At 35.2% G+C, this 14,397-nt stretch overlaps 1 protein-coding gene across 1 annotated transcript in view; it reads left to right on the forward strand.

The window, feature by feature from the left end:
- The window catches only part of Sulf1 (Extracellular sulfatase Sulf1), a 178,576-nt gene that overhangs the window by 12,753 nt on the left and 151,426 nt on the right, over positions 1-14,397 (forward strand). The window lies entirely within an intron of this gene.

A 14,397-nucleotide genomic window follows, 5' to 3' on the forward strand; every position in this document is an offset into this window, starting at 1 on the left:
CTATGAATCGCATTTTTTGCATCATTATTAGAGAAGGATTACAGCGGTACAGCTCTCTGTTGTTAGATGCATTACTCTGTATCTAACTTAACTGGCATAGGGTACTTCCGCTAGTTTTAAATAATTAAAATAGACTTTGTTGATTTATTGTTATGAAAGAAAAATCACAGCGCATTTCTTATTTTCTACGCGTGATACGACCGATTTTATAAGTTTAAATGCTATCAGGAGTTTTATCTCGATACTACAGGGGTTGGACAAAAATATGGAAACACCTTTAAAAATACATCTTTCTTTGCTTAATATGGTGTAGGAAACCCGTTGGCATCCAAAACAGCTTGCAGTCTTCTCGGAATGGATAAATACAGTTCCTGTATGTTTGCCAAGGGAATATTATACCATTCTTCCTGCAAAACGGTAACAAGTTCAGATAACGATGTTGGCGGTGGATAACGAGAACGCACTTTCCGTTCAAATGTATACCACAAAGGTTCGATAATATTTAGGTCTGGTGACTGTGGTGGCCAGGGGAGATGGGCAACTCATCCTCGTGCTCAGAAAACCAGTCCTGGATAATGTGAGCTGTGTGAACAGGGTCTTTGTCGTCTTGGAAGACACCATCACCATCGGGGAACAAAGTTTGTACCAGGGGATGAACTTGATCGGCCAAAATGTTCACATAAGTCTTGGCAGTCATGTGCCCTGACACAGTTATCATGGGGCTAGCAGAGAACCACGATATGGCTGCCCAAACTATTGTGTATTTTTTTTTTTTTTAATTATGGCAAAGCACACGATGGCTATCTGCCTAAGGGGAGGGATGCCTTCGGGGAGGACTTTCTAAGGGAAACTGGCTCGTATACACGTTACACATGGGGAAAACCACGAAAACGCCCATGCAGCCAGCCCGTTCGCGGGATTCGAACCTCGGACGAACTACCAGTGTTCAGCGACTTTACCGCTCGGCCGCTGGTGGGCCTGCCCAAACCATAACAGAACCCCCGCCATGTTTCACTCTTGGCAACAAGCAGTCTGTATTATAGGCTTGAGATGGCGTTCTCCAAACGTAAACTCGGCCAGAAGTGGGAAACAGTGTGAAAGAAGACTCGTCAGATCATATTACTCGCTTCCACTGCTCTATAGTCCAGGCTTTATGACTTAAACACCACCTTTTCCTGTTACGGGCATTAGCATCACTGTTGAGTGGCTTGTCAATTGCAGCACGGCCAGCAATTCCCTGTTTATGAAGCTCCCTTCTAATTGTTTTGGTACTCACAGGGTTCGGTAACACAACATTCATTTCGGCAGTAGCTTTTGCAGCTGTGGTCTTATTTTACATCACAATTGCCCTTAATGATCGTCTGTCACGATCACTCAGGACACACTTTCGTCCGCGCTGTGATTTAGCAGATGATGTTTTTCCGCTTTTCAAATATGCGGAATAAATCTTCGATACAGTACCTCTTGAAACACTAAACACCTCAGTTACCTTGCTTACGGAAGCACCTACCATACGTGCTCCAACAATTTGCCCACGTTTGAAGTCTGTTAACCTCTGACATAATGCAATGACAACCTCACATAACAGTACTCCGACAACAACTGAACTGTTTAGCACATTTACGAAGTTGTATAGGTGGCGTCAGTAGTCAAAAACGCCAGCACCACCTACATATTTCATTAAAATCAATCCTTCTTCTCAAACATGCATTTCACAATGTGTTTCCATATTTTTGTCCATCCACTGTTATAATAATATTTATAATAGTGTTATAATAATAAGTCGACCGCTTGTGATACGAGAATCGAGGAATATAGAATTGCGAAGGTTTTTGTTTTATATTTTGCCGTAATATTGCGTTTATTTTAATGCGCCCGCTAAGTGATCCTTTTTTTTTTTCCCACTGTACATGCAAAGAGATAAAAAAATCAGTATAGTGATCTCTGCTTTTTTTTTTTTTTTTTTTTTTTTTTTTAATAGAACAGTTAAAATGCTGTTTAATTTTAAGCGGAGCTATGTTTTCTATTATATGTTGTTTTTATTCTTCGTAAAACACTGTCTACATAATTTGTGATAAGAATTCAAATTAAGAAATGTTAATTTTTATCAAGTAAAAATTTTAAGTTTTAAATAAATGTTGCCTAAATTATTTTCTGCCTTTAAATACGACTATGAATACCGAGACAAAAACTTCTAAATTGAAATGCTGCCATTTAACCAGTTCTGGCCGCTGTAGATTAAACAGTGTCATAAATCAGGCAAGCAGTATTGTAAGCACAGATAATATTCTTATTTTCGACGTTATCGTATGAAAAAAGTAGAAAGAAAACATAACCAGCGAGGTCAGCTTTGGCAGTGGGATCATAATGAACACTTGTTCGAATAACAATGCATATAGTTTTTGTTTTGCGGTGATTTTGAGATATTAGAGGAAGCTTATTATAATTATGCAACCCCTGCATTCTTTTACGACTTGGAGTTTTATTACAAAAAATGGCAATGAAAAATTTACGAAGGATGTTGCCAAAACCTATGAATTGATGTTTTTTATACACTTGGATTTTATTCAATTATAAAAAGTATTTTTGAAGGCAGTTGTAGAATAATGAATCGATAATAACTTACAGCATAATTTTATTCTTTTTGAAGCAATCATTATTAATTTAAATTCTAAATATTAATTTCTCACCAAATTGACATGTTTTAGAGTTTTTACAGGCTAAGTTTTCAACCATTTTATGATAACAATAAGATCATCTGATACGGTTATAATTTTTCAACCAAATTTGCAACCCTCCAATAAAACTGCTGGAATTCGTTTGTCTTTTTTTAAAATTTTAAAATAATTAAAATTGCCTTTAGAAGTTTTTTCAGAAAACCGAGTAAATAAAACAGATTTTAAATCTTTTGTTTGTGAAGGTATTTCTCCCGCCTTCTTAGCATGTCTTTGTGATGCGGTGGTCTGCACGCTTGGCCCGTATTCCAGAGGTCCGTGGTTCGATTCCCGGCGAAGGTGTTGCTCATTTTTCATCTTGCCTGCTTCCAAAAAATTACCTAATGTCTCTACAAAATGTACTGTAATTAATATCAGTTCATGCACAAAGTAGATATTTTTGGTGCTTTTCTGTTAATGGGGTGCCAGTCTCCAAATATGCATCAAAGCGCCAAATGTGGTAGTCTGTTTATATGACGTGAGCAACAGCTGTGTAAAAATAGGAACAACCAACTTCAGTCAGCGAAATTTGCACGCATTTTTAATGCTCACCCTACATGATATACTCGCTCCTGTTCTAGATTATTATTGGCAGTTTCTTAGAAAAGAATCTACCAGCGGCCGATTGTTAATGCCGCTGAACACTAGTAGTTCGGTTCAAGGTCCAAATCCTGGCGATCGGGCTGGCTGCATGAGCGTTTTCGTGTATGTATAAGTTATGTATAAGCATGTTAGTTATTATTTCTCCATGTATAAGTTATGTATAAGCCGGTTTCCCTTAGAACGTTCTCCACGTTGACATCCATTCTCTTAGACAGATAGCCCTAGAATGCTTTGCCATAGTCAAATAAACCAAACTATCTTCGAAAAGAATATAATTAACAGTGCGAAGAGATTTAAGAGTAATGTAAAGTAAATATGTTAGAAATGAAACTTATGTTATACTAAATGCATTGTTTATCGTTAGATGGTACTTCAGAGGAGAATAACAAAGAGCACACTTGCCATCTGTATTCTAGCGATGGTATGAAGTCTGGGTTAGAGCTCTGTTTTGCTCGTCGGATATATCCCCAAAGCAACAAATTTTCCCCAAAGCAACAAATTTTCATTAATGAACGGTATTTCGCCAGTCTTTCCTATGTAGATGCTGTAAACGAATTTCTTCAGTGATGTTCTGATGTGGCAGTGTCTAACAGTTCGACAAAACAAGCTTAATCATCCGTTTTCGGGAATGCATTTTAGTTGCTGACAGTGGTTCGGGAGATCTAGCATTTTGACCCAGGCTACACTAGTGGAGTTGGGAGAATGTTGCACAACTCCCCTTCAAAATATCCGAGGAAACTATCGATGCAACCTTTGATTTCATAGAAAAATGCGCAACGAAGTTACACTTTCGTGCCTTTCATATTGTGCTCTGTGCATCAGAAACTGAAGGATCGGGAACCGATGGCGCTTGATAAAATGAAATGTTAAGCATGCAATATAGAATGTTCCAGTTAGAGGTAGGCGAAACCTGTCCTTTATGAGATCAAATCATAACCATTCGTTCCCTGAACTGAAATGATCCTTTTTCATGATTGAGCGCTCACTAACAACAACCGTGATAAATGAGATCGAAAATGGGGAGTGAATCAAGATCGGCGTGAGAGAGTGGAACGAAAAGTTGAAAGATTGCAATTAGAAATGCGATCCGAAGAATTGACTCAGTCGAACAGCTAATTACCACTTAGACCGATTGCTCTGAAATACAGTTTAGAGATTCTCTAAATTCTTCTTTCTGATTAAAGTTAACAATAAATTGCTAGAATAAAAGGTAGTTTTTCTCATGTGTAACGTGTATACGAGCCAATTATTTTAGAAAGTCCTCCATGAAAGCATCCGTTCCCTAAGAATAGCTTTAGTATGCTTTGCCGTAATCAATTAAACCAAACCAAACCTAGAATAAAAGAATATTTAAAAAGTTGTACTCTTATGTGTCCTAAGCTCAAGTGAGATCGCCTCCCTAATTTATTTATTCGCGCTGCGTGTGATATAATAATGTTTCGAGAAATTCAAAATTTAAAAGCTAAGGACATTAGGTTAAGATTTAAATACATTATGAGGTATTTCTCCCGCCTTCTTAGCATCTCTTCGTGGTGTAGTGGTCAGCACGCTCGACGTGCATTCGAGATGCCCGTGGTTCCAGTCCCGGCGAGGGCGTTGCTCATTTTTCACGTCTCCTGCTTTCAAAAATTACCTAATGTCTCTACAATATATATATGTATATATATATTTGAGTTCTATTTCATAATTCTAGTTAAGCCCACGAGCGGCCGAGCGGTAAAGTCGCTGAACACTGGTAGTTCGGTCCGAGGTTCGAATCCCGCGAACGGGCTGGCTGCATGGGTGTTTTCGTGGTTTTCCCCATGTGTAACGTGCATACGAGCCAGTTTCCCTTAGAAAGTCCTCCACGAAGGCATCCCTCTCCTTAGGCAGATAGCCCTAGTGTGCTTTGCCGTAATTAAATACACCACCATAATTCCAGTTAAGATTATTACTGTGTATTATGTTTATTTTTATAAAAATAGTCTTGAATTAACATGCATAAAAGCGAAGGTGTCGGGGAAAATTTACTCAAGTATCTTGTAAATTTCACTACACAAATTGGCTATTCACTCAAAATTTCTAAAGAATCTTGTATTAGCGAAAATGCTTCATTCAGAATGAGTTCTTTGATACTCTACTTTGGCTATAATCCCATCACTTCACGGAACTACAATTTTGGCCTAACTTAATTTGACAGTTTGGCATCATCATTCTTACTTGAGCAAAAGACGAAACACCTTCGCATTTATTAATTATTGTTCATTGAACGGGTGATGGTTTTCCCCTTGAAAAGTCAACTAATTTCCGATCAATAGCGATAATTACTTGTTTTTAAAAATTTTTCAAAGTTTGAAATTTTGTTATTCATGATTTAAATTCAAGTACTTTTAAAAAGTTTTCTCATGATTTACATTCAAATTCCTTTAAAAAACAATTTTCGGAATTTAACTTCCTACTTATGGGTTCCCTCGTTTTGATACAATTCTACTAAATTTATATTAGGAGATAATATAATCAATATTTCTTTAGTAAATAATTTATATATATATACACTAATTAATGTATAATTTATGTAAAAGTTTATGTTGCGTTACAGAATTTAATACTGACCAATTACAGCTAATTTTCAAAACTGAAAATCTTTGAGAACAAGGTACTTAGTGTGTTTAATTAGGGAAAAGCATCAGTTATATTTATGATTCTTTGCAACTATCTCAAATTAGATTTAGTAATTAAAAAATCGGTTAGAGGATGTTCACAAATATAGAACTTACTGCTATAGTTTTAGTTTGAAATGCGCATGTGTTTGATAACGCCCAGTATGTCATGTTGATGTATATTATGGAAGGGATAAAACAGAAGTTCCGACTTAAGTAGTTGGAGTATTTTCAGCAAGTTTTATCGAAAAGAATGTTTTTAATCAATTAAAAAATAAACCTTAACCTTGAAGAAGTTAAATATCCTGCTGCTGCTGCTGCACTCCAATTTACAAAAACAAAGACTGTTTTTGTCTGACGTTCATCGAAAATGATCTCTTTTGGCAGCACAGCCAACTTACTTGTTATTTATTCTAGTTGAAGTCATTCTTTATTTCAGTCCATTAATGCGAAGTTTAGCTTTTTCTCGTACTTTAATTACTCGTTATCTTGATTAATATTCATTTTCTTATTAATGGTATTGAATGGAAGCCAATAAATTTTCGTACTGCCTGATACTGCGATCTGTTAATAATTTAAACGGGCAAGCTTGAAAATATCACCAAATATGTTTCCCTCTCTTTTTGTGAAATGTTTCTTGGGTTCAGGAAGGGGGTGGAATGTAAATTTAATTTATTTTTAATATAATAAAATACAGTGTATATTGCAGTAATAATTTGTTCTTGTACATTAACATTTATAAATAATCGAAGCTAAAAGATTTATTGCAAAATATTTCAGTTTCGGGCTTTTACTATAAGCGGTTGCTGACATTTACAGATCTTTAGTAAATGTTTGTTCAAATGACACTTACTTAATGTTTTTTTTTTTTTAGTACTTCTTAAGTTTTTGTCTCAGGTCATATATGCTGCTTTGTAATATCTGAGAAATGCCGCCCAGACGCTACAGTGGTTAGGGGAAGTTTCCGACCCAGGTATAGATATATGAATGCAAAATTGGTTACCAACTCAGCAGCCCCGGCTGAGCAAACGACATTTATAAAATGCAAAAAAGAAATATACATGTGCATACAAGGCACTTGAAGAAGAGTACAATCAAAATATATATATATGCATATAAATAACCACTCAGATACAGATATATACACATTTACATACATATATGTTCCGAAACAAATAAAAGCATTCATATTGTCACTCATATTCATATATACATCTATACATATACGTTATCATGATATTTAAAGTTTACATGAAGCATGTCATTGAGGTGCGCGTGATCCTTAGTATAAGTTAGTTACTTTAAATAAAAGATATAAACATGTACAGATACAGAGGGGAACATACTGCTGTACCGAAGTACCCGGGTTCGAATCCCGAAGAAGGCATGGTTGTAACTGTCCTCCCTTCATAGGAGGCAACAATGGCGGTCTGTTAGGTGCCTTCACAATAAAATGGCCACCATTTCTGGCTTTAGGAGTGGCTAATGCTGAATAGGCAAGTGCCTGCCATTGGTTAAAAAAAAAAAAGTGTGAAAATCACATTCTCCACTCCTTTGATTTCTTTTAATGTAGCAACATGCTTTGTTTTGCGCATGTTAGTAGTTAGGTTAGGTTATTTAATTATGATGAAGCACGCGAGAGCTATTTATGTAAGGAGAGGGATGCTATCATGCGAAATTTCTAAGGGAAAATTTCTAAATTTCTTGTATACACGTGGGGAGAACCATGAAAACCAAACATGCATCCAACGCTTGGGCCTGGGTTCGAACCGGGTCGATCTACCAGTATTCAACGGTCTTAATTGCTCGGCCGCTGGTGAGGCCGTAATGGGAGTGGATAAAAACGAGTAAGCATAAAATGCCATCTACTTTGCTTTTAGTCCTTCAAGGCGAGTAATATTTTGCGAGTTTCTAATAAAGTGAAGTGAATCATAAAAAGAACAAGATTTTTCGTTTAACTTAGTGATGAGTGGATAAAATCGAGTAACACTCGCAACCTAGAGGCGATTTGAAAATGCCAAAATACACGAGACTTCGTGGAGGACTATATAAGAGAAACTTGTTTGTATTCACGTTACACATGGGGAAATCCCCGGAAACCGACCATGCGTCCAGTTCTTTCACCCGTGCTCGAATGCTGGTCGAACTATTAGCATATAGCGGTTACGAAGTTATTGTAAGACGTTATGAGTTTCTTTACTTCAGTATATTCTAATTTCCTTAACTTCCATAATTTATGTTGGTGAAATTGTTTCATGGATGATAAGTTTTAGCAAGACTATCGTATGTTGGTAAAAGGGAAAAATGTAAGTATTTTATTAATGATTTCAGACTTTTATGGTTTGATGTTGTTATCCTGGCAGGTAACAGATGGATAGACGTTTTGATGGAAGATATTGGCAAAATCCTGGTAATAGATTGAGTGGGAAACAACCTGCAACTTTTCTCATATAGGCGGTTAGGTAAATTCATTGCAAGTAACTCGAGGCCCAGGCCCACCAGCGGCCGAGCGTAAAGACGCTGAACACTGGTAGTTCGGTCTGAGGTTCGAATGCCGCGAACAGGCTGGCTGCATGGGCGTTTTCGTGGTTTTCCCCATGTGTAACGTGTATACGAGCCAGTTTTCCTTAGAAAGTCCTCTACGAAGGCATCCCTCCTTTTAGACAGATAGCCCTCGTGTGCTTTGCCATAATTCAATAATCCAATCCAACTCGAGGCCCATTTGCTTGTAAAACGGAAAGCCATAGGACTTTGTAAGGGAAACTGGCTCATATCCACGTTATACATGGGTAAAATAACGAAAACTCCCACGCAGCTAGCCCATTCACAGGAATTTGAAGCCGAGTCGACCTAGCACTGTTCAGCGACTTTGCCGGTGGACAGTTCTCAGATAGGCTGAAGAAGGAAAGTGATGCATCTTTGTTATCTTGAGCAAAGTTGCATGAAACAAATAATTGCCCAAGTATGCCATGTGGGATGGATAGAGAATTATTTAACTTAACAAAACACAAGGGCAATCTGCCTACGGAGAGAGTGTTTTAAGGGTTTCTTCTCGTTTCCACAGATTTGAGAAGTTTTCCGCGAAATCATCAATCTTCATTACCCATTTTCCAAAGGGATTTACATAGTGTGTGCCGACTGGACCTTAGCCCCTCCCGAAATGTTAGAAAAATAAAAATGTTTAGATTTTTTTTAAAAAAAGGGGATTTTTAAGAGAGATAGTTGAAAAATATCTATGATCTCAGAATATTTGCATGAATGAAGCCAATACTGTATTTAAAAGAAGAGAGAGATGTTGAGACTTTGTGATGATTTTGGCAATAATTACAAGATCGCTTCTAATGTCATTTCGTTAATAAGTCTCATATCCATTAAAAGAGTGTAAAATACAAATAAGTATGCAAACCCAATAAAGAACATTTTCCTAACTTCTATTCCGAATATACTGATAATCTTTATAAAGGGTACTTTTTTAGTTTTTTTTTAGTTTCAGATGTCTCAAACATCCATATTAATAAAAATAAGAAGTGAAAATAATAGCTAATATTGTAATTGAATTGCAAATAGATTGAAACTAAAGATTTCGAGTAGGAGACCAATCAGTCTAACAATGCCGAGTTGAAGATTACCTTATTTATAAAGAAAAAAAAAAAAAAAAAAAAAAACTGCTCAGCTCTTCTTTACGACTCAATTCTCCGTGAAGAATGTTGTGGAAGAAAACTGCACTCTCCAATTTCGCGGGAACAGGAAGATTTTTGAAATTGCGAAAACAGAACTATTTTAGTTTAGAAGAAGCTATCACGTCTTGATGTTACATATGGGAAAAACCACGGAAACGCCCCTATTGTCGTTGGGGTCCGAATTACCAGGGGTAAGTGGTTCTACCTACTCGTCTACTATGGACTCTATTCAGTAATGTCACAATGAGGTTTTTCGTTGGTTAATATGTTGCAAAATAAAAAGTAGCTTTTTTAAAAAAAATCATAGTTTGAATATGTAATCTCTTTTACAGTTAAAGAAGATTAACTGAGTTTTAATTTGAGAGGAACACTGTATGTGGAGAAGGAAAGTAGTTACTAATTTCGTACAAAAACTGCAATGGATTGTCTAGCATCCTGCAGTAAAGAACCGTTGACACTTACGTTGATTAATGACGTCTCTTCTCATTTAACATGCGGTGCTGGTGGATGAGGGCTACAAAATGCTGACTGTTCACTTTTCAGATGTAACCCTAATGTATATGAAAGAAGTAATAAACTTGATCTGATTGCCAAGCAGACGAATTTGATTTGGCAATTAGTGAACTGCATCTCCAATTAAACAGCAAACTTTATCTGAATTGCTGAATAATGAACTTTGAACGTGTTTTGATAAAAATGACCGCTATTGTCATTAACTGGCGGGGTGGACATTCTTCTGTAGATAAATCATTCACCAAAATCGATATCAGTTACAAAACAGAGGCTGTAATCATTGTCATTTATTTATGCTTATAATGCTCGGAATTCAACAATTTCAGTAGCAGTGTAAGTAAAAAAAAAAAGATATATTTTCTGCAAGAAGAATAGCCATTTTAGGTTCCATTGAAATTCACTGAAAATTCTTCAGAATTTATTTTTGTATATTTGTTGTAAAGTTAATCAAAGTTGGAATGTTAATCAAAATATTCTGCGATAACCTTTGAGGCAGGCAATGCCATTTTGATATTAATTAACTGACTGCAATTAATAAATCTCAGTGAAGTATTTGATATTTGTTTTATTAATGCATGATTATAAATTTATTTAGCGACTGTTAATATATTAGTGTATAATAGTGTTTCGTATAGGTACACGCGTAATTTATTTTATACTACGCATATAATTTAGTTAGCGGGTTAATTTAGAGAAAATTTTCTGTGTTTCTTTTTTCTGCATAAACAATCTAATAAAACCGACATCTGAGTTAGTTTAAGCTTTTCGAGCATTCCAGCAGCATCATAAATTGAAACCGACGTCTAGAAATCTCATTGTCATTATCCTATATTATCACAACATGTAGGACTTTCAAAAGCATTCATTGAAGTTTTTATCTTTTATGTTCATTTCCAGTTGAGAAAAGCATTGCAAATGGGTCAAAAAAGGAAGTTATAATCTATTGGTGTTCGTGGTAGTTACAAGTATAAAAATTTTTAAAAAATGCATTTTCTTTTGCGACATATATATCGAATAAAATACTGAAGTGGGGGGAAAAAAAAAAAAAAAAAGGTTAATCTTTGGATTATGGTAACTCGGCGATTTTTTGGCGAAAATTTGGCGACCAACCCTGCTATAGCAACCTGCTAGTTTTTGTTTGGACGCCATTTTGTTTTCACGAAGTAAAAGGTATGGTTTTTTTTTTTTTTTTTTTTTTTTTTTAACTCAACATTTTTTTCCAACAATCTGCTAGCCGAATTACGCTTATGCTAGAACTTTTATGGAACAAAAGTGCTTAATCATGACGACGATTAGGTGCGAAATTGAGAAAAAGTGTAGAATCGCAAACTGCCTTACCGCGTTTTTAAGAATTGCACATACACGGTATCCATGTACACGTCGACCTATTTTCACTTAAAAAAAATCCCAGATTTGCACAAAAATGGCATTGTGCACACTTGACTTTATCCATATACACTGCTAAAGTCCTAGTTAGTAACCTTTATCGCTTTACCAAAATGTCGCCAAACTACCTGTTACCATATTCCAAAGATTAGCCAAAAAAAAAAAAAAACTATGCTGTCGTATAGCATAATAATATCGATTCCTTAGGAAGGACATGCAAAAGATCGGAAAACGTCGAAAGAGAGAGTAAACCCCCAGCTTTCCCTTTTTAACGCAACCACTTTGGCGCAATTTGGCGATTTTTTGCAGATAGAAATGTAAAAGCTACTTATCGGGTGCAAGTTGGTTATTTTCGCGTCTATTTTTTAGAAAGATTTCCAAACTATCGATATTTATCGTAAGTCGGTAAACATTATCAACATATGAAAAGAAAACATGCTTTAGTAATTTAATGTACTATTTGAAGTATTAACTAAGGATTATATAATATATTAAAAGAATAATACACTTACATTCTTATTCAAATCTTTCTGTAATTCTTTTACTTTATCCATCTTCCAAAGCACGCAGCAATCTGTTTTCGCTTAAAAATACATCAAAGAATTGCGGAGACTTTGCTTCATGTAGCTGTCGGCAACAGCGACCACCTAGGTAACGCATTTCCTTGCTCGCTTTAGAAAATTTTCAGTAAAAGTCTACATTTCTGCAGAAATTTTACCTTAATTTCTTCCATTGCTGGCAAATTCCACAAGTTCATATTTTAAAATTAAGGCGATTTGTTTATAAAAATCGTTTGAACCTGGAATACAACGAAAAAGAATGCACATGATAATGGTGGCGTTTTGCTTGACTGAAACGATTGTTAGGAGCATGGTTGCCAGAAGAGTGTTTATGAGCATGGTTACCAGAGTTTGGAAAATTTGGCGACTTCTGCTAAAGTGGTTGCGTAAATACATAAGTACTGAAAATTTAATTAAAAATTCATTAGCATTTGTAAGCACGCTTAATCATTTTTTATCAGATACAAAGGAAATTTTTCAATTAATAGAAAATGAAGAAAAACAAAAATTAATACAATATTAATTTTCGTTTTCTTGATATATAGGTTGTAAAATTAAGTCTAAATTTTTTACTATGAAATGCCACTTATTTTTATAATACTGTAGTGTAAAATTCAAGCATATTTATTGTATGTATTTTGTTTGACTAGGTGGTTTCCATTGATCTGCAAAAGAACTCTTCAGTTTCACTTATTAATATTAACATTCTTTGGCACACAAGTTCCAGACGTTCGCTAGTGACGAAATGGTTTAGTCGTCAAAACCGTAGTTGTTATACTTGGGAATCTATTCCGTGTAATGGAACAGGGTCTGCATTGGTTTTTTTGTGGCTTTCTTCATGTGGAACATATAGTGTTAGGCCATTTTCCTTAGCAAAGTATAGTAACCTTAGGCATAGAACCTACGAAGTGCTTTGCCATAAGCCATTTTCTGCTAAACTATATAGAATTTGCATAAATATTATAATTATTAACTCGTCTCAAATCCTTGTGCTTAGCTATTTACAACCATCACCTCGGGTGCCGGAATCTTCTTTGGGATATAATAAGAAAAGGATTTAGTAGGCTTCAGTGGCGCCATGTTCCTTCACTTGTTTGTTATTTTGATATTTAAAACTTGCTTTTTAAAGGTTTGGCGTATATCGAAATGTTTGTTTCTCATGTAATATTTCCTCATTTTAACTGATGCTGGCGCCGTTTGACCTGACAAAAATAAGTCTCGTTGTCCCCCTTTACGTCACGCAAGTTCCGTTTCCTGTTTTTACTGGTTTCATGTCACTTGTTGTATTATTTAGTTCTGAAGTCGAAATAATTAAGACATGGTTACTTTTTTTTTTCTGAAAATTGTCAGTGGAGCTGAAACTGCAAATCATGCGGTGGCTCTGAATTACCGTCAAAGGATTTATTTTCTTAATTTCCAGTTTACTAAAATAGAAGTCCAACGATAAGCTATAACTGGTTAGGTTTTATTTTTCTTTCTTCCTATGCTGCATAGTCATAAGTTTGCCTGGTAGTATCAGAATGAGGGGTAAAACTATTTTCAATTTTAAGGGGACTCATACACCTTAAAACCCGTAAGATCTTCGAATATGTGACTGTTACAGGAATTGAGGTAACTTATTTATTTTGAAAGCAATTACTTCCAACTTTTTACAGCTGACTACATAATATAGCTGCTTTCTTAAATAGTAATCAGAAAGTTTGTGTTGCCACAAATATTTTTATAATTTAATCCGCTTTGTGACAAAATTTTTCGTCATGTTTCCACCTTGCGCGCACAGTTTAAAACATTTCGTTGCATAATTTAATTCCATATTTAATATATAGCTTTTATAACATTTGGAAAATACTGTGAACCAAAAATTCTAAGAATTTCATATTAAATTTTTATTTTATTTGGAGTTGAGGTTATAAAATGTATTTTTTATTAAAAGATCTGTAATATTTTTGTCCATAAAATTTTTTAATATTAAAATATTCATCAGATTTTTGGTTCAGTTAGATAATAGTGCCTATATAAAGAATTCCATCAAATTTCAAGTATGTACTACGAGCCATTTTTAAAATATCATGCGCGCAAGGTGAAAACATGACGAAAAATTTTGTCGCAAAGCGGATTAAATTACAAAAATATTTGTGGCAACACAAACTTTCTGATTACTATTCAAGAAAGCAGCTATATTATATAGTCGGCTGTAAAAAGTTGGAAGTAATTGCTTTTAAAATAAATACAATATCCCAATTCTTGCATCAGTTACATATTCGAAAATCATAAGGGGTTTAAGGTGTATGAGCCCCTGAAA

Source organism: Stegodyphus dumicola, chromosome 2 (assembly GCF_044657685.1).
Source record: "Stegodyphus dumicola isolate Sdum_Otavi_A_Nest chromosome 2, ASM4465768v1".
NCBI lineage: Eukaryota > Metazoa > Arthropoda > Arachnida > Araneae > Eresidae > Stegodyphus > Stegodyphus dumicola.